This window comes from Heterocephalus glaber, unplaced genomic scaffold, assembly GCF_053883595.1.
Source record: "Heterocephalus glaber isolate CG9 unplaced genomic scaffold, H.glaber_assembly_v1.0 deba00000122, whole genome shotgun sequence".
Taxonomy (NCBI): domain Eukaryota; kingdom Metazoa; phylum Chordata; class Mammalia; order Rodentia; family Bathyergidae; genus Heterocephalus; species Heterocephalus glaber.
The window spans coordinates 83,593,412-83,612,641 of record NW_028258138.1 but is presented as its reverse complement, the minus strand read 5'-3'; positions in this window follow the sequence as shown (position 1 = coordinate 83,612,641).

Below are 19,230 nucleotides of genomic sequence, written 5' to 3'. Positions count from 1 at the left end.
TGCTATTCTGGGTCTCTTCTTGCTCCAAATGAATTTTTGGATTGTTTTCTCGAGGTCTATGAAGTATGCTGCTGGAATCTCAATTGGCATTGCATTAAATCTATATAGCAGTTTTGGAAGTATGGCCATTTTCACTATATTAATCCTTCCTACCCAGGAGCAGGGGATGTCTGTCCATTTTCTGATATCATCTTCAATCTCTCTTTTCAGAGTGCCATAGTTTTCAGAGAAGAGGTCTTTGATTTCTTTCGTTAGGATGATTCCTAGGTATTTCAGTTTTTTGGATGCTATTGTGAAAGGAATTATTTGCCCTATTTCTCTCTCAGTGAGTCTGTCATTGGTGTAGAGGAAAGCTATTGATTTTTGTGTGTTGACCTTGTAACCAGCTACTTGACTGAACTTGGTTATTAAGTCCAGAAGACTTTTGGTGGAGTTCTTGGGCTCTTCTATATAGAGTATCATGTCATCTGCAAATAATGACAATTTGACTTCTTCATTACCTATCTTTATTCCTTTTATTTCTTTCTCTTGTCTAATTTCCATGGCTAATGTTTCCAGAACTATATTGAACAAGAGTGGTGATAGTGGACATCCTTGTCTTGTTCCTGATTTGAGTGTGAAGGATTTCAGTTTTTGACCATTTAGTATGATATTGGCTGTTGGTTTTTCATAGATGGCTTCTATCAGTTTGAGGTAGAGACCATCTATTCCAATTTTTTGGAGGGTTTTTATCATAAATGCATGTTGGATTTTGTCAAATGCTTTTTCTGCATCTATGGAGATAATCATATGGTTTTTGTCCTTGGCTCTATTGATATAGTGTATTACATTAATTGATTTTCGTATATTGAACCATCCCTGCATCCCTGGGATGAATCCCACTTGATCAGGGTGTATGATCTTCTTGATGATCTTCTGCATTCTGTTTGCCATTATCTTATTAAGGATTTTTGCATCTATGTTCATTAGTGAGATTGGCCTATAGTTCTCTTTTTCAGTTGGGTCTTTCTCTGCTTTGGGGATCAAGGTGATGCTTGCTTCCAGGAATGAATTTGGGAGTATTGCTTCCCTTTCAATTTCATTGAAGAGTTTAAACAGTAGTGGCAGCAGTTCCTCTCTAAATGTCTTGTAGAATTCAGCAGTGAAGCCATCAGGGCCCGGGCTTTTCTTAGTTGATAAGTTTTTAATTACATTTTCAATTTCATTGGTTGGTATTGGGTTGTTCAGAACTTTTAGGTCTTCTTTGTTCAACTTTGGTAATTCATATGTATCTAGGAATCTAGAGTGTTTCTTCTGTGTTGTCCATCTTATTGGTGTCTAGGTTCTGGAAGTAGGTATTGATGATCCTCTGGGTTTCTGCTGGGTCTGTTGTAATTTCACCCTTTTCATTCCTAATTGCATGGATTTGGGCCTTTTCTTTCCTTTTTCTGACAAGGTTGGCTAAAGGTTTGTCAATTTTGTTGATTCTTTAGAAGAACCAACTCTTGGCTTCATTGATTTTTTGTATTGTTCTCTTAGTCTCCATTGCATTGATTTCTCCTCAGATCTTTATAATTTCCTCCCTTGTATGAGCTTTGGGGTTGTCCTGTTCTTCTTTTTCTAGAAGCTTGAGGTTTAGCATCAGGTTGTTTAATTGGGCTCATTCTGTTTTCCTAATATGTGTATTCACTGCTATGAATTTCCCTCATAAGACTGCTTTCATTGTGTCCCATAGATTCCAATATGTTGTATTGTCATTGTGATTTAATTGAAGGAACTGTGTGATTTCTTCTTTAATTTCCTCTGTGACCCATTGGTTGTTCAGAAGTGTGTTGTTCAATTTCCACATGTTTATGAAATTTTTTGAGTTTCTTTTGCTATGGATCTCCAATTTCATCACACTATGGTCTGATAATATACAGGGGATAACTTCGATTCCTTTGCACTTACTTAAACATTTTCTATGTGTGAGTATTTGGTCTGTTTTGGAGAATGACCCATGTGCAGCTGAGAAGAATGTGTATTCTGATTTTGTGGGGTGGAAGACTCTGTAAACATCTGTTAAGTTCATTTGTTCAAGAGTTTGACTGAGTTCTAGTATTTCATTACTTATTTTTAGTCTAGTTGATCTATTTGTGACAGTGGGGTGTTGAGGTCCCCCACTACAATTGTATTAGTGCATATATGACTTTTCATGTCTGTTAGTATTTGTTTTATATATTTGGGTGCACTAGTGTTTGGTGCATAGATATTTATGATTGTCATCTCTTCCTCTTGGATTCTTCCCTTTACAAGGATGTAGTGTCCTTCTTTGTCTCTCTTCATCAGTGTTGGTTTGAAATCTACTTGATCTGCCAAGAGGATAGCTACTCCTGCTTTTTTTCAGGTTCCTGTTGCATGCAGTATTGTTTTCCACCCTTTAACTTTCAGTCTATGAGTTTCCTTTTGAACTAAGTGTGTTTCTTGTATGCATCATATTGTTGGATCTTGCTTCTTGACCCATTCTGCCAGTCTCTTTCTTTTGATTGGTGAATTGAGACCATTAACGTTGATGGTTATAACTGAAACATATTGACTTGTCATTGCCATGACTTTTTCTTTTTGTTGGGTTCTCCCCATTTACATTTAATTTCTTGTCATGCCAGATGGGTTCATTCTGCTTTGCTTCTTGGGGTTATGATCCTCAATGTCTGTTCCTAGGCTATTGTGTAAAATTCTTTGGAGTGCTGGTTTGGTATTCACAAAGTTCCTAAGGTGCTCTTTGTCATGAAAGTATCTTATTTCTCCATCCATTTTGAAAGGTAGTTTTGCAGGGTACATCAATCTGGGTTGGAGGCTGTTTTCTTTTAGGGCTTGGAATATGTCACTCCAAGCTCTTCTTGCCTTGATGGTTTGTGTTGAGAAGTCTGCTGTGATTCTGATGGGCTTTTCTTTGTATGTGATTTGTTTCTTTTCTCTGACTGCTTGGAGAACTTTGTTTTTCTGTTGAGTTTCTGGAATCTTAACAATTATATGCCTATGTGTGGATTTTTTTTGATCAAGGCTATTTGGAGTCCTATATGCGTCACTTATCTGTATGTCAAGTTCTTTTCCCCTGCTTGGGAAGTTTTCTGCCATTATTTCTGTGAAGAGATTTTTTTATGTCATCTGCACTCTCTCCTGTTTCTTCTTAGATTCCAATCAGTCTTATGTTATTCTTCTTTGCATCATCTAGCAGCTGCTGGATTGATTTCTCATGTTCCCTTATAATTTTGAAGCAATTTTTCTTTTCCTGGTCACTAATTGCAATCTTATCTTCTATATCTGAAATTCTGTCCTCACATTGGCTCATTCTGCTGTGTAGACTTTCAATGGAGTTTTTCATGTCCTGGAAATCTATTTGCATCTGTTTTATGGATTCCATTTGTTTCTTATGTTGGGATACCATCATGTTCCTGAGCTCCTCTCTAGATTTATTAATCATGTGTTGCACTAGGGGCACAATTTCTCCTGTTATCTGAGAAATTATTTCTGATTTCATTTTTTCCAGATCCTCTTTTGTTGCCAGTTCCGTGGGTCCAGGTGGTTGAGTATCAGAGTGTTCCATCTCACTTCCCTTTGGGGTTGCTGTAGGTGATCTGGAAGTCTGGTTTTGAGACTTATTTACCTGTTTTCTATTTTTGACTGGGGCGGGGGGCTGTTAGCGCCTGCATGGATTACCTCCTCTGAGCTGGGTGAGCTGGGACAGGGGTTGGGAGCAGCAGTAGGGATGGTGACTCCAAAGCCCTTTCCTGTGGGCTGGGAGCAGCCGGAGATATGGTGGCCAGGAAACCTCTTCCTCTGGACCAGGAGCAGTGGGATGGTGGCTCCAAAGCCCCTCCATCTGGGCCAGGAGCAGCGGGACAGAAGGTGGCCCAAAAGCCCTTTTCTCTGGGCTGGGAGCAGTGGGAGGGATGGTGGCCCAGAAGCCCCTTCCTCTGGGCCAGGAGCAGTGGGACAGAAGGTGGCCCAAAAGCCTTTTCCTCTGTTTTGGGAGCAGCGGGAGGGATGGTGACTGGGAAGCCCCTTCCTCTTGACCAGGAGCAGTGGGACGACGGCTCAGAAGCCCCTCCCTCTGGGCTGTGAACAGTGGGACTCAGTACCTTGGTCTGGTGGTCTGGTGTCCTCTGCGTCTTTGTAGTGTGGAATCAGGTGGCTGCCTGTCTGCAGTGGGGTGATTAGGTGCCTTCCGCACAACTCAGGACCTTGGTAGGGCATGCACAGACCTGCCTGTCTGCAGCGGGCTGATTCAGCGTGTGTTCTGTGCGACTGGGGACCTGGGTAGGGTGTCCTGACCTCTAACTGTTGAGGCACGTAGGCCTATCCTAGCCCCAGGGAGAGGACTGGAGGAACAGAACATTCTTTCTAGGTATCTTCTGGTTCTGTTGGAACAACACACCAACAGTGTCTTTGGAACAGACCTGCTCTTGGATTTCTCTCCTACACTGAAACACCCAAATGGCAGATTCCCAGTAAATCTAGACCTGGTCATTACCCAGCACTAAAATTGTGGAAATGACTTCAGGTTCAGAGAAAGTAAAGAGCCTGCTAGAATTTATGGGAAGGAAGGCACAAAGCCAGATTAATTTAACTGGAATACTTCATCCTCCATTGCTGAGATGATGTTACATGCCAGCAAACATCAAGAGGTTTCAGGAAACCATGATCTCACCTAATATTTTAAAAAAGGTGCCAATAACTGACGTATAGCAATCATATGAGATAACTCAAGAGAATTTAAAACAGTTATTTTAAGGAAACTCAGTGAGTTTGAAGAAATGATGAGATGTTTCAATACTCTATTGAAAATAGAATGAATCAATGATAGTATATGTCACACAAATACAAGTAAGACTTAGTGAACATAAATTGGCTATTTGAAAACAGTTTGGGGAGGAAAAAAATAGAAATAAAGTTTACAGGAACTTGGGGACAGTATTAAAAGAGGTTATAGGAGTTTAAGATGGACTTGAGAATGGCAAAAAGTTAGGAAGATTATTCAAATAGATAATAACAGAAAACTTCCCAAACCCAGAGAAGGATATAAATATCAAGATACAGGAAGTTCAGAGGTCACCAGGTATGACTCAACCAAGTGTACCCTAAGGTAAAACAAACTCTAAAGACAAAAGAAGATGAAGAGAAGTTGCTCAAGGTTCTAAGAGGAAAGAAACAGCACACAAGAATGTCCCAATTTGTCTGATAGCAGACTTCTCAGCAGAAAGCTTATAGGCCACAGAGAGTGACATGAGAGTTTTATAGTTCTGAAGAAAAGAATAAACACCCAAGAATACTGTATACAGCAAAGCTATCCTTTAAAAATGGAGAGAATATAGACATTCCCAAACAACAAAAGCTGTGTGAAAGTCTACCTGACCTGTTCTATAAGAAATGCTTAAGGAAGTTCTTCAAGTTGAAAGAGATATTAATGAGTTTAAAAATGGGTTATAGGGCTGGGGATTTAGCTCAGTGGTACTGTGCCTGCCCCGCAGGCACAGGGTCCTGAGTTTGACACCAGTACTAGAAAAAAAAAGGGTAAGTACAAAACTCACTGGTAAGAGAAAGTATCAAATTCAGAATGTTTTAATATTCTAAGTATGATAGACAAGCCATTCATATTTTTAGTATGAAGACTAAACCAAAATAATTGAAATAACATGTTAAGAGATTTGCAATATAGACATATGTAAAGTAGGATATAAAAATTCAAAATGTGGGAAGGAGTGATGTTTTATTAGTATATTTTGTTTGTGTTTGTTCTTTATGATCACATTAAATTGCTGTCATTTCAAAATAGCTTCTTATAATAAATTGTTTTTATTGTAAGATTCATGGTAACCATACATTAAAACTCTGCAATAGACCGAAAATAATAAGAAATCAAAACACACTACTAGAGTACATCACTTAACCACAAAAGAAGACTGTAAGAGGAGAAAGAAAGGAACTACAATAAAACTAGGAACCAAATTACAAAATGGCAGTAATAAGACCTTACCCAGCAGTAATTGCCTTGAATGTAAGTGGGTTAAGTTCTCTAATTAAAAGACATAGAGTGAGTGGATGGATAAAAAACAACCAATATCAAACTACACATTACTTACAATAAACTTACTTCATCTATAGCATAGGCTGAAAGTAAAGAGATAGAATAAGATATTATGTGCAAATGGAATACAAAAAGAAAGCAGGAAAAGTTGTACTTAGATAAAAAGGTTTAAATCAAAAGCAGTAAAAATGAAAACATTATAGAATGATAAAGGGATCAATTCAGCAAGTGGAAATAATTCTAAATACATATGCAATTTATATATTAAATTTAAGTATTTCTAAATATATATTTGGAAATATATAAAGCAAATAGTAGTAGACATAAAGGGAGAAATAGACTACAATATAATAATCGATGGGGACTTTAACACCCTCTTTTCAGCAATAGACAGATCAAACAAAATCAACAAAGAAGCAGAGCCTTCCTTGTTTGTGAGACAGATAATGTCTTCTTCACTAGGTATCTTTGAAGATTAAAAGATACAGTAATCTAGGGGTAAGTGTATTGTAAAAATCAAAGGCCTAGCACGGTACTTGTTTGTTTTGTTTTGTTTTGTTTTTTTGAGACAGGGTCTCACTATGTAGCTCAGTCTGGCCTTGAACTGACTGTGTAGTCCAGCCCAGCCTTGAACTTGTGGTACTCTTCCTGCCTCAGCCTGCAAAGATCTGGGACCACCATGCCTGGTTGGTATTTGTTATGTAAGAGAAGTTTAAGAGATGTGAGGTCTTTACTCTCTCCTTCCCTGAGCAACACCTTAGGACAGTGGGCCTCAAACTAGTATGTTCAGAAACACAGTCTTTGCAAAAAAACAGATGCCAGGGTTTTATACCTAGAAAGTCTTAACTCAGTGGGTCTGGCTTGGGGCCAGGGAATCTGCCTTTTTAGTCACACCTGGATTCTAATGCAAGTGCTTAGGAGATCAGATTCTGAGATATTCTTTAGAACCATAAAACTATTCAAAGACAGCAAGAAGAGACTCCAGATTATCTCATTCAATACCTACTCATTTTGCTGATAGAGGGACTGAGTTTAGGTGACTCACTGAAGGTCACAGGGAGGCAGTAGCTGGACTAAAATGGGAACTCAGGTTCCCTGACTCACAGGGTGATTTGGTTACACCACCTCCTTTTCACCAGGAAACAGTGCTTTTCCTGGCTTGATCTGAGGTTGCCCTGAGCAACTTTTTGGCAGTGGTTTAAGCTCTCAGCCTTCTTAGTCAAAAGACCTTCTAGAAACTATTATCTCTAAGGATGACTCTTATATAGTAGTCTGTATAATCCTTTACATAGCCTTGTTGAGAGTGACTTCAGAAAAATTTTTTTTCAATTGTTTCTTTGATTATACTATAAAGGTACTTTGCTATCTTTTAAAATTTTCTCTAGAATCTTAGTTGAAAATTGAAATGCTTTATTAATGGAAAAGCTTTTTTTTGCTCATTTTAACCCTTTCATTATAAAACAATATAAATAAACACATACATAAAACATTGTAGCTTAGAAAATTGTTATAGGCAAACATCATTCTAAGTTCCACCCAGGTGAAAAATAGAATTTTGTCAGTTCTGAGGAGCCCTTCCATATGCCCTGTCCCAGCAGCAATGTCTTCCATCCCTTCAAAAGCATCCACAATTCTGACTTTTACAGTAATTACTTTCTTTCCCACTTTCAGTTTTATTACCCCAATTCTGACTCCCTGTACACTAATATTGAATTTTGATTTAAAAAATGTATTTTAAAATCCTCTTAAACTACAGATTCCCCTCCATCTTGTTATTCTTACAGTTTATCTTTTGAAGAATGTGATTCAATTTGTAGTGTTTTATAGTCTTTGTTGATAGTATTCATGGGATGCAGTTCAGTATATTTCACCATCTTATGTATTTCCAGAAAACTGGCAGCTGGATCCAGAAGTCTGATTAAGTTCATATTTGATCCCTTTAACTGCATTATTAGTGGAATGTTTTCTTTCAGTAGGAATAAAACATATTGTTTTTATTCTTTTAATTTTATTAGCAGCTGTGGATGTCCATGGCCTAGATTAATTAATTCATTGGGGGTTGCAAGATGTTGATACTGTGTCATTTTAATTTATTTACTGAAATTATTTTATTTTATTTTATTTTATTTTTTTGGTACCAGGGATCGAACTCAGGTCCTTGCACTTGCGAGGCAAGCAGCGGAACCACTGAGCTAAATCCCTGGCCCATGCTGAAATAATTTTATAAGAAAAAGTTACTTCTCATCTACTATTAGGATAGTTAGTGATACAATTCATATAAGGAAGGCAGCACAGGGCTGGGGATTTAGCTCAGTGGTTCCGCCACCTGCCTGGCAAGTGGAAGGTCCCGAGTTCAATCCCCGGTACCAAAAAAAAAAAAGAAAGGCAGGACAAATGCTTGAGTCTTTTATGAACCCAGCTTTCAAAAGAACCATTAATAATCTTGTTGTCCTCTGAAGATAACTAGTTTTTTCTTAATTATGAACCATATTTGATTAGTTCCCATACATTATAATTTTTTTTTTTTTTTTTTTTTTTTTGGTACCGGGAATCAAACTCGGGTCCTTGTGCTTGTGAGGCAGGCGGCAGAACCACTGAGCTAAATCCCTGGCCCACATTATAATTTTTGTCCTCCATGAAACTCAAAATGTTTCCTATTTGGTCAAAACTGTCTCTTTTAAGTTTACTTCTGTGTCTTTTGATCTGAACCTAATAGACTTTGATATCTTTCTCGCAAACTGGCATAATAAGATGTTTTAGGCTCACAGTGTCTTTTTCCTGCCCCAGAACTAAAACCAGCCATTTCTTCAAGAAGTTTTCTTTTTTTTTAAATTTCAAATGACTTTGAAGACCATTATTTGGGGCTAGTGCTGTTCATTGCCACTGGACTGGCTGTTGAGTCATTATTTAGGTCTTTTCAATGGACAGAGGTAGAAAACGTGTGCACACACACACACACACACACTTATTAAAGATAAAACACCTTGTGATTTCACTTGAAATTCCCAGTTCAAATTCAAAACTAGTTTGGTTTTTTTTGGTACTGGGGATTAAACTCAGGACCTTGCGATTGCAAGACAGGTGGCGGAACCACTGAGCTAAATCCCTGGCCAAAACTAGTTTTAAAGAAATTTCAATACATTTTTATTTTAGAATAGTTTTAGACTTGCAGAAAACTACATCATCTTCTGGAATGAAATACTGTTGAAAAGATTGATAATAATTGAATTTCCTTCCCTTGTAAGTCACTTGCTCTTTTTGCCTGGATGCCAAAGCATTCCCTCCACCCCCTTTTTTTCCTTTAGAGTACTGTCATTTTAATATGGTATGTCTTGGTGTTGGTGGTTTTAGGTCTGTATTCTAAAGTGCATGGCATACTTTCTCAATATGTTGTTTCAATTTTAATTTCAGGAAAATTTCCTTTAATTATATGTTAGCATTTATTCCATTTCCTTGCTTTAATTTTCATCCTTAAGGACTTCTACTATTGGTTGGATCTTCTTTGATACCATCAATATTGTTCTTTTCCTTCAAATCATTTTTATAAAGTATATATGATTACAATTCTGCCAAAACTGCCCTATTCATTAACTTATTCATTTAACAATGATTTATTGAGCATCTAGATAGTGATGAATCAGACAGCCTGCCTCCCAAGAATTCTGCTCAATGCTGATTAGTAATAATATTTAACATTTAGAGTACTTATCAGATTAGAAGTCTTATACAAAGATTCTTGCATACATTATTTCATTTAATTTTTTACAACAACTATATGACAGACACTATTATTATATACATTTATCAGATAGGGAAACAGGAGTAACTTGACTAGGATCACTCATTCACTTATCCATTCAATACATTTTAATAAGCACTATGAATACAATACTGAGCAAAATAGGCAAAGACTTTGACCATACTGTGTATTTCATATAGTCTAATTAGAGAGATATTACCAATCTCCATATCAACCAAATAAATACACAATTGTGATAATTTTAATTGCCTTATGATATCCATTTTCCTTTTCTTGGTGGCATGCCTCTACTTTTAGCTGGCTGTGCTGTCATCTGGGTTAAAGACACATTCCCAGCATACCTTGCAGTGAGATGTGGCCATCTGACTAAATTTTGGCCAACAAGCCAGAACAAAGGAACATAGGAAGTATCGTGCAACTTGTAGAGTCTCTTTAGAGGGAGAGAAGACTATCCTCTTGGCTGGTCTTCCTAGAGCTTAGTATGTTAATATGAGTGTTGGGATTTCAACAGCATTGAGCCATGAGTAAATTTGGAAGCCTCTTGCCAGAATAGTAGAGTGGAGAGTAAGAAGGAGCCTGAGTCCCTGCTGTCACAGTGGAGCTGCCATTCTAGGCCTGGACTTCTTGCCTCTGGACTTCCAGTTATGTGAGGAAAACAAATTTCTATCTTGCTTAAGCTACTATGTGGTTTCTGTTACTATGTGGGTTTCTGTTACATGTGGTTGAATGTAATCATGACTGAGTACTCTTAACTCATACCATGGAGGAGGGACATAATGCCAGGGGGGCATTGGTTAGGGACAGGTGCTCTGGCTGGATCTCCAGAAAGATCAGGAGGTAACTATTTGAGTGGGAGCTTGGCGGGGAATACAAAGCCTTTTGACAAAAAAACCATTTGTATAAGTTCTGTTGTGTGGAAAAAGATAGGAAGGGGCAAGAAAATGTGTATGGGCCAGGAGTTGAAGTTCCAGATAATGAAGAAGGTTGGTGTGTAGAGCTGGAGACAAGTGGGCAGGTTCCAGAGATATTTAGAAGATCAAATCAAGACCCAGTAATAAATTGGAAATGGATATGGAGGAGAGGAAGTTGCCTGCACTTCTTGTGGGTTTCTGGATGTTGTAACAGTACTAAAATTGTGCTAAAAGCAGAGAAAGAGGCTAGTTTGGGGGACAAAGATCGTGAGATCAGATTTGATGGGTATAAGGTATTCATAACAAGGTACCACAAATGGGATGTCCTAAAACAACAGAAGTTTGCTCTCTGGAGACTAGGAGTCTGAAATCAAGGCATCAGCAAGGCCATGCTCCCTCTAGGGGCTCTAGTGGAGGATTCTTCTTTCCTCTTCCTAGCTTCTGGGGGTTGCATTCTTTGGCTTGTAGCTGCCTCACTCCAGTCTCTGCCTTCATCATAACATGTTGTTCTCACTGTGTCTGTGTTTCTGTGTTTTCTCTCTCTCTCTCTTTTTTTTTAAATAAGTATACTCATCATATTGGATTTAGGGCCCACTTCAATGAGTACAATTTTATCTTAACTAATTATTCCTACAAAGACTATTTCCAATTAAGGTCTCATTCAAAGGGACCTGGGGTTAGGGCTTTAATATTTGGGGGGGGAAGGACGGGTCACAGCAGTGCCACTGTATCTTCTAGGTGGAATGGCAAAGTGGGTCAGTATCTGTGGTGGATTATGATGGGGCTGTAGAGAGAGGGGGAGACAGCAAGAAGCAAATGGTGACAATGTAGTATGAAAAAATGTGAAAATAGGGAAGTAAAGAAAATGTAAGTGGAGAACTAAGAGATGTGGCTTTGGGGGAAACAAAATAGAGAGGTCTATATGGATGTTAAAAGTTTATCCATTGCTGAGTAGGATCCTGCCAGGTAGATAAGGAACAGTACAGTCAGGAGGATGAAGCCTTAGTGTAAGTTGTAGTCAGGGATTGTGCAGTTTCATGTGTGACTAGTGTGTACCATGTGATGTGGCAGTGGAGGGACCCTGGGTCTTCAGGGATTTGGGGTTTGTGCTGAAAGCTTCCTGGGTAATGGTTTTTTTTTTTTTTTTTTTTGGTACTGGGGATTGAACTTGGGTTCTTGCACTTGTAGGGCAGGCAGCGGAACCACGGAGCTAAATCCCGGGCCTGCCTCCTGGGTAATGTTAAAGGCAAAAGCAAACTGTGGAATGGTTCTAGTAGGATCCACAAGATTATATTTGGATTTCAGACTTCAGACAAAGCTAGAAGGTCACTTGTAAGTGGCTGAAGAGGATTTTGTGGAGATTTTGGTGAGGTCTGGATGGCACTAACTCCCACACATTCCCAACACTAAATCCTGATGTAATACCCACCTCTGGCCCTTGTGGGGGTTTTTTTTTGGGGGGGGGTTTGGTACCAGGGATCAAACTCAGGACCTTGCACTTATGAGGCAGGTGGCAGCATCACTGAGCTAAATCCCCGGCCCCCTGGCTTCTTTTTAATGCTAATGTTTTTAGCAACCATGGTCTCTATGATTTACAAGCACTTATGTTTTACTGAAACTGCAAACTTTTCACATCTTTTGGCTTTAATATTTCCTCCTAATTTTTACTATAGATCTGGCTAAAGGCAGCCAGTAGTACCCATGCCACAGCCTAAACATTGGGCCACTTTGAAATTTCCTCCACCACATTAATTAGTCCACCACCATTAATCTCAGTCTCCCATACGATCTCAAGATATAGGCAAAATGTAGGCCATCCTTATTTTGGCAAAGTGTGACACATACAGCCTATTGCCCAACTCCAGTAGAGTCCTTCTTCCCAACTGAATTCTCTTGAGCCAGACCTTTACTGTTTGCATTTTTATCAGCATTTTGGTTTTCTGAGCTCTGACAAGAATCTCCCATCAAGCTCAGCTTATAGCATTCTAGGATTTCCCTAGGCAGCATCTCCAAACCATTTCAAACTCTTCCCACAAACCAGTTTCAAAGACTTCTGCATTACATGGTTAGGTACAGTCACAGCAATGACTCCATCTTGGCTCCAGTATCTGTCTGTGTGGAGGTGGCCTAGCCAGTTCTATATGTATATCAGCTTATAGGAAAGTTCAGGGTCCCAGTCCCAGTGGCAACTCATTTCTCAGCTCATTGGGTCATAGAGGAATAAGAAGTATTATCAGAGAAAGGAATGGGGGCTTTTTCTTGTGAGTTTTTTTTGGGGGGGTACTGGGGATTGAATTTGAGACCTTGTGCTTGTGGGGCAGGTGGCAGAACCACTGAGCTAAATCCCCGGCCCTGGGGGATGGGAGAGGCCAGGGAAAGCCTGGTCTGTGAGGGACTTTGAGTCTCCTGTCCTCCTTACCCTCTGGACCCAGCTACTTGTCCTTGTCTACTCCCACACCTTTGGTAAATTTTTGTGGATTAGAATTAGGTGAGTGTTACAGACTGAAGGTGTCCTTCCCAAATTTATGTGTTTGAGTGAAAAAATCCTAATGTGGATATATTTGAAAATGAGCTCTGTAAGGAGGTAATTAAGGTTAAATGAGGTCAAAAGGGTGAGGCCCTGATCCAGTAGGATTAGTGTCCTTATAAAAACAGACAACAGGGAAAGTCCATGTGAAAATACAGTGCATCTTTCCTTTGTAAGGCAGGAAGAGAACCATTTCCAGAAACTAGAACCTCCTAGACCTTGAACGTGCCAGCCTCCAGAACTGTGAGAAATAAATTTCTGTTCCTTAGACCATACAATCTGTGTTATTTTGTTATGGCAGCTTGAGCAGACTAATACAGTGAGACTTTATAAATAATAAAACTCCTTCATTCCATTGTCTTCTGAAAATGTGCTACCCAAGACAGTCATATAACTCATGATCTCCACTGTATAGTATTCTGTGCCCAGCATGGAGACATGAGTAAACAGAATGAATGGTCTGCCTGATAGTGGAAGTACAGGTTCTTGTGGGAAAGAGAATGGCATAGAGACCCAGTATTTGAACTTAGGATTTTCTAATAAGGGCCCCCAAAGTATATATTGTTTCACCGTGGCAGTTTTTTAAAAATTGGGAAAACTTACATAAAAATCTAGACTTCTATCTTCTCTTGAAAACATCACTCTGATCATGCTGGGCCTTCATTTCTACATGGCAGCCACTAGGCAGCACTGAGGAGCAGCTGCCATCTTCAGAGACTTAGCTCACCAAGGTCCCCAGAGCTTCTTGTTGTCTTGCTCATGCTCTTTTATGTCTCCTTTTGATTGAAATTGCTGATATAATTGTTGATTTTTTTAATGCTTATAAACCTGTAAACCTGCATAGTTAATTGTGGATCGTCCCCCATCCCCAATGTTAGTCAGGGAGATAGGCTAACTCAGACTAGGGGCAGAGTTAAGATGCCAACATTGTGAAGGTCTTCTGGCACCATTTTGTATCAGATACACAGGAAATTTCAGAGCTGGGAGGACCTGGAGGAGCATGTAGTCTAAGCATCTCATTTTCCAGTGTGGAAACAGAAACCCAGAGAGATGGAATCACCTGCCTCAGGCCACAAAGACTGTAGGCAGCAGAGCCAAGAAGAGAACTCCAGTTCTCTGTTCATGGTCCACTGCTTTTCCTGTCAGATAAATTGTTTCCCTCCCTCCTATTATTTTGGTAGAAAAAGGAAAAGTAGCAGTTTGATACATAGATTTGGGAAATTATTGTCATGTGATATTTAATCCATGTGCAGGGCCCTTTTTTCACACTGTCAGAGGAATTATCAAAAGAAAATTATTGGAAAGTGCTAGCCATGTATTATGGCTTCCAAGCCCACAAGCACAGATGTCTACTGGCAAACTGAAATAAAATTAGAAGAAATTAAAACTCACTTTGTTTTCCTGGCAATAAAAATTTTGCTGCAGATGAATGTTCGAGCTCAGTCTCCTCCCCATTATTATTAAACAAAAGCAGAACACAACAAAAATAGAAATGAATGCAGAAATCTGCTCCTATTTCTTCCTTTGTGTACCAATGTTTTTGTTGGTCAAATCACATCATGGAGCGTCCATTACAGTGGCTTCTCTTTATAAGTCCCAAAGTAGCTGTGAGAGATGTGAATGAATGGTCCATTATAAATCAGGATCATGTGAGAACTTCGTCTCTTTAGGTCTCTTCATCCTCAAATTGGTGGCAGAAGTAATTATGTGTTAAATCCATTAAAGAATGAACAAGATGAGAAAATATGTCACCTTGTGGTTAAGGCTAGGGATTTGTAGCCAGACCTTCTGAGTTCAAATCTCAGCTCTGTCATCAACTGGCATTGACCTTGGACAAGATCCTAATTTGTTAGTTTTTTGTTTGTTTGTTTGTTTGTTTGTTTGTTTTTTGTGTGTGTGTGTGTGTGTGTGTGTGTGTGTGTGTATAAAACAAAGACAATGATACTCCTTCCTGCCTTTCAAGGTTATTTTGAGGACTCAGAATACTAAGTCCAGGTGTCTGGCTTGTTGTTTGGACCATTGTGACCAGTGTTGAAGGCTGTCCTTGATGAAACTTTGTTGGACTCCTCTGAGCCTCTTCTCAAGTAGATTTTAACCTTGGGCTTTTGCATCTGTGTCCATCCTTGCCAAGTGCAGTAAGTAAGTCAGTTTAGAGAGTACCCCCACCCTTGATATCTGATCACCCTGGTCTGCCTTCTGCAAAAATCCTCTTCAATTGGCCTAGCAAGAATTCTGCCATTGATGTCTTTTCTTGGTGATATTCCCTATCCACTTACCCATGTGCTCTGTTCCTTAGCTATAAATTCCCACTTGTCCTTGTCTTTGGAATTTAGACCCACTCTGTTTCCTTGTTGCAGTACCCTATCATGACAGTTCAGAATAAAATCTTTCTTCTTGGTGCTGTTGAGACTGAACATGGTGAGTTTGGGAGGATTAGTGAGGATCTGGTAGGAATTTTGTTTCCAGTAAGATGAGAAGAAGGCAGACAGCAGGTGTGAGAGATTAGAGTTGGTTGCCTCCTGGGCCTCACAGGGTATCTGCTACCTGGGGGCTGCTCTGGGACTGGAGTCTCACCCCTTCTTTGCAGGTTCAGCAGTTTGATTCATTAGAGCAGTTGGGAGTCAGGCAGATACAAGAATACAAGTGCAAATCTCATAAAGACCCTGGCTTCATAAGCATCTAGATTCTGATTATTCTTTGTAGGTCTAGGACCCTCATCAAATCATTTAATTTCTCAGTTTTTCTACATATAAAGTAGGGCTAACCTTCCTTTCCAGAGTTCTGATGTTCTGAGATAATATATATTGAAAGCCTGGAATAATTGGCAACAAATAGTCCCAATCCATTGGGCTCTGAAGATGGAATCTGATTATCAAATTCACAAGAATCAGATCTATAAATTAGGATGTGAAGTAATTAATGCACAGGGAGTGAAATACTGTCCAAGTACCAGAAGACTTGGCAGGTGCACTTCAGGATCTCACTTTTATGAATGACAGGCGTAGATAAAGGATGGATGCAGTATGGAAAACTGGGAAAGGGATCTCACATTTGATGTAACACAGGGTCACATACACGGAAGTCTTGGAGGAGTTGGACCCGAGATTATACTTTATTGAGCTGCCACTATGAGCTGAAACTATGCACCTGTGCTAGGTTGGGAAGAGGATCCAGGGGAGGAAGAAGAGTGGTGGAGTGAAGGAGGGAGAGAGATTAGATTTCTGCATTGTCTTCTATGTTCCAGCCCAGAAGTCACTTCCCTCTTCCTCCAAGATTTTTGACCCCAGGGCTTCAGGTCTGGAAATTCTGTGGTCTGTTGGTGCTTACCCCACTCTCCTCTTTGTGAGAGAGGCCAGCATTGTGTAGGCTGTGCTCTGCACTTGATCTTAGCCAAAAGGCCAAGAAGCGATGTACAGGCTGTGCTCTGGCTGGGGCTCCTCAGCCATGGCCATTGAACACCTAAGCTGGAAGCTGTCCAACCCAAGCTCCTCAATTTGCAGATGAAAATGAGCTCCAAAGAGGCCAAACTGATTAATGGTGAAACAGAGTTGGGTCAGAATTAGATAAATGGACTTATTAATCCATCCAATGGATACAGGATAGATATGGAGCATCTCAGTGCCAGCACTCTGCTGGGTCCCTACACACTACAGAAACTAGCCTTTTGTAACCTCTGGGACCCTGCCTTCTCCATTGGAGCACAAGAGTCCATTTCTTCACTGCTCTTTTCCTAACTCATCATCAAATGGCCCCTGGGTTCTGGGCCTTGTTAGGGGCAGTGGAGGAATCAAAGGAGCTGTCAATACACAGAGGTCATCACATGTTTTCCTTGTCCCAAGGCTTCCTGGGGTAGCTGCTCCTCACTCCTCTCCCTAGTGGCTGGTCTTTGCCATGCTTACTGCTTGCTTGTAGTACAAGCCATGGTTCCTTTTCCCAACTGTCTTCTCATTTCCCTCTGCTTGCCCACACCCACAGTCCTAGCATTTGTCATTCACAGCAGCAGCCTCCAGTTTCCTTGCCCTGCCAGTTTACTCCTGGGCTCTCTCCAGTCCGACTCTTTTCAAAGGACTAAGCAGTTTGTCTGATGTTACACAGCAATTCCAGCATGGGCCCAGGCCTGCGCAATCAAGACAGTTTCACTCAAAGGAGGAGGGATCTATTATTTTTTGAAAACTTACTAGAACTATCCCACATCCCTTACATGTATCCCTTTCTTTTAAACATTTAAGCCTTTACAAGAAACTCAAATGCCTTATGTGTTTCTTGTGTACTTGGTTCTGCCCTTTCTGCATATTATCTTCTTCCCAACTGACCCCCTAATTTCATCCCCACCCCTTAGCAGGACTTTGGGCAAATGTGGGCCTTGGTTTCTCTTTCTGTAAAACTGGAAACTTTACTTACCTCACAGATTGCTAAAATCATAAGTAAAAATGTAGGGCAAGCATTTAGTAAATTTTAATTTCCTTCCCTTTTGGCTGTGCCCAACAGATCTCTGCTCAGAATGGGGCATCTGTCTTCTTTTTCTGATTGGCATTGCTCATCCTACTTTCTGGGGATGTGGTTGGCACTGAGAAGCTAAGTTTGGCCCACTCTTTTCAGGGTGGGAAGTAGTGTTGAGGTGTTCTGGCAGGGAGATGGACACTTCTACCTGCCTCCGTGTGGCTTGCCTATAGGTCTCTGGAACAGACCCAGTCTAACTTTGAGGAGAAGTTTGTGGCTCCTCCCTGGATCCCAGTGCCATGTGCTCTTCCAGTGTGGGCTATGGGGAACACAGCAAGAAGTGAGCATTGTCACATGGGCAACATCAGAACTGCTAGCTAGGGGTCCAGGCTCAGCTGCATTGGGCATGAGTGTCTGAGTACACATAGCTCTGCAGGGAACCAGACAGGTCCAGATAGCAGCAGAGGAGAAGAGGAGGAAGGGCTTACTCCTGCCCAGAAAACCTTTACTTCTGCCTCCTCATCCAGCCTCGGGGACACTGGCTTTTTCCATATTTATTCTGTGATGCCCATGGTGCTGCCCAGACACCTCATCTGGGCAGCAGGGTTCTGTTTCAGTAGTGTGTAATCTGAGGTGGCCTGCTCCAGAGCCAAGGGGTCAGCTTGACCCTGACCCATGAAGACCGAGTCACTGAGTTCAGAACCAGAAGTGCCCTGGGGGCTAGAGGCACAGAAGTTCAAGTGAAGAATTACTGTGGGATCAGTAGCCTGAGTGTCACCAGGCATCACAGCCACTTGCAGGAGAGCCTGGGGCTGGCCCAGCGGACCTCAGGGAGGGCTGGAAATCTCCCCTACTTATCTTAGCCACTTTCCCCACAGTGATCCCTGTAGCTAGCACTGTAAGCACCATCTTACCTCCTCATTCTTCCACAGGAACTACGTTTTCTATTCATTTTGTTCATTTGTGAAAATGCAGAGACAGTGCTGCCTGAGAATGACATGCATCCTCACCAGGTTTCAGCCCGACGCCTCAAGCCAGCAGGTTCTGTTGCAACACCTATAACATGGGTTTATGGGTAATAGATGCTTTGCTTGTCACATGTCCCCTTAGCGTGTGCCTATTTTGATGGGATTTCCAGAAATGTCTGGATCCTATAATTAATGATGAAGGGGCCCTGGGAGCTGGAATAGCACTGGGGGAGACCACTCTTTAGGTTTTTTTTGTTTTTTGTTTTTTGGCACCAGGGATCGAACTCTGGTCCTTGTGCTTGCACAGCAGGCGGCGAAACCACTGAGCTAAATCCCCGGCCCACTCCTTAGTTTTTTATTTTGGAGCTACAAGATCTGGACCTCTCTAGGATCCAAGGTTGGCCATAGTTCAGGAAGATGCCAGACTTCAGACCCATGCAGAGGAGAGCTCAAGTGGATGTCCCTGAAAACACTTTCTCCAAAACCCAAAAGTTTAATTCTCTTAGATATGAATCCTCCTTGTTATTCCAGTGTGTGTGGAATAGGGGCATAATAACTATAGGTTGAAAGGATGAGTT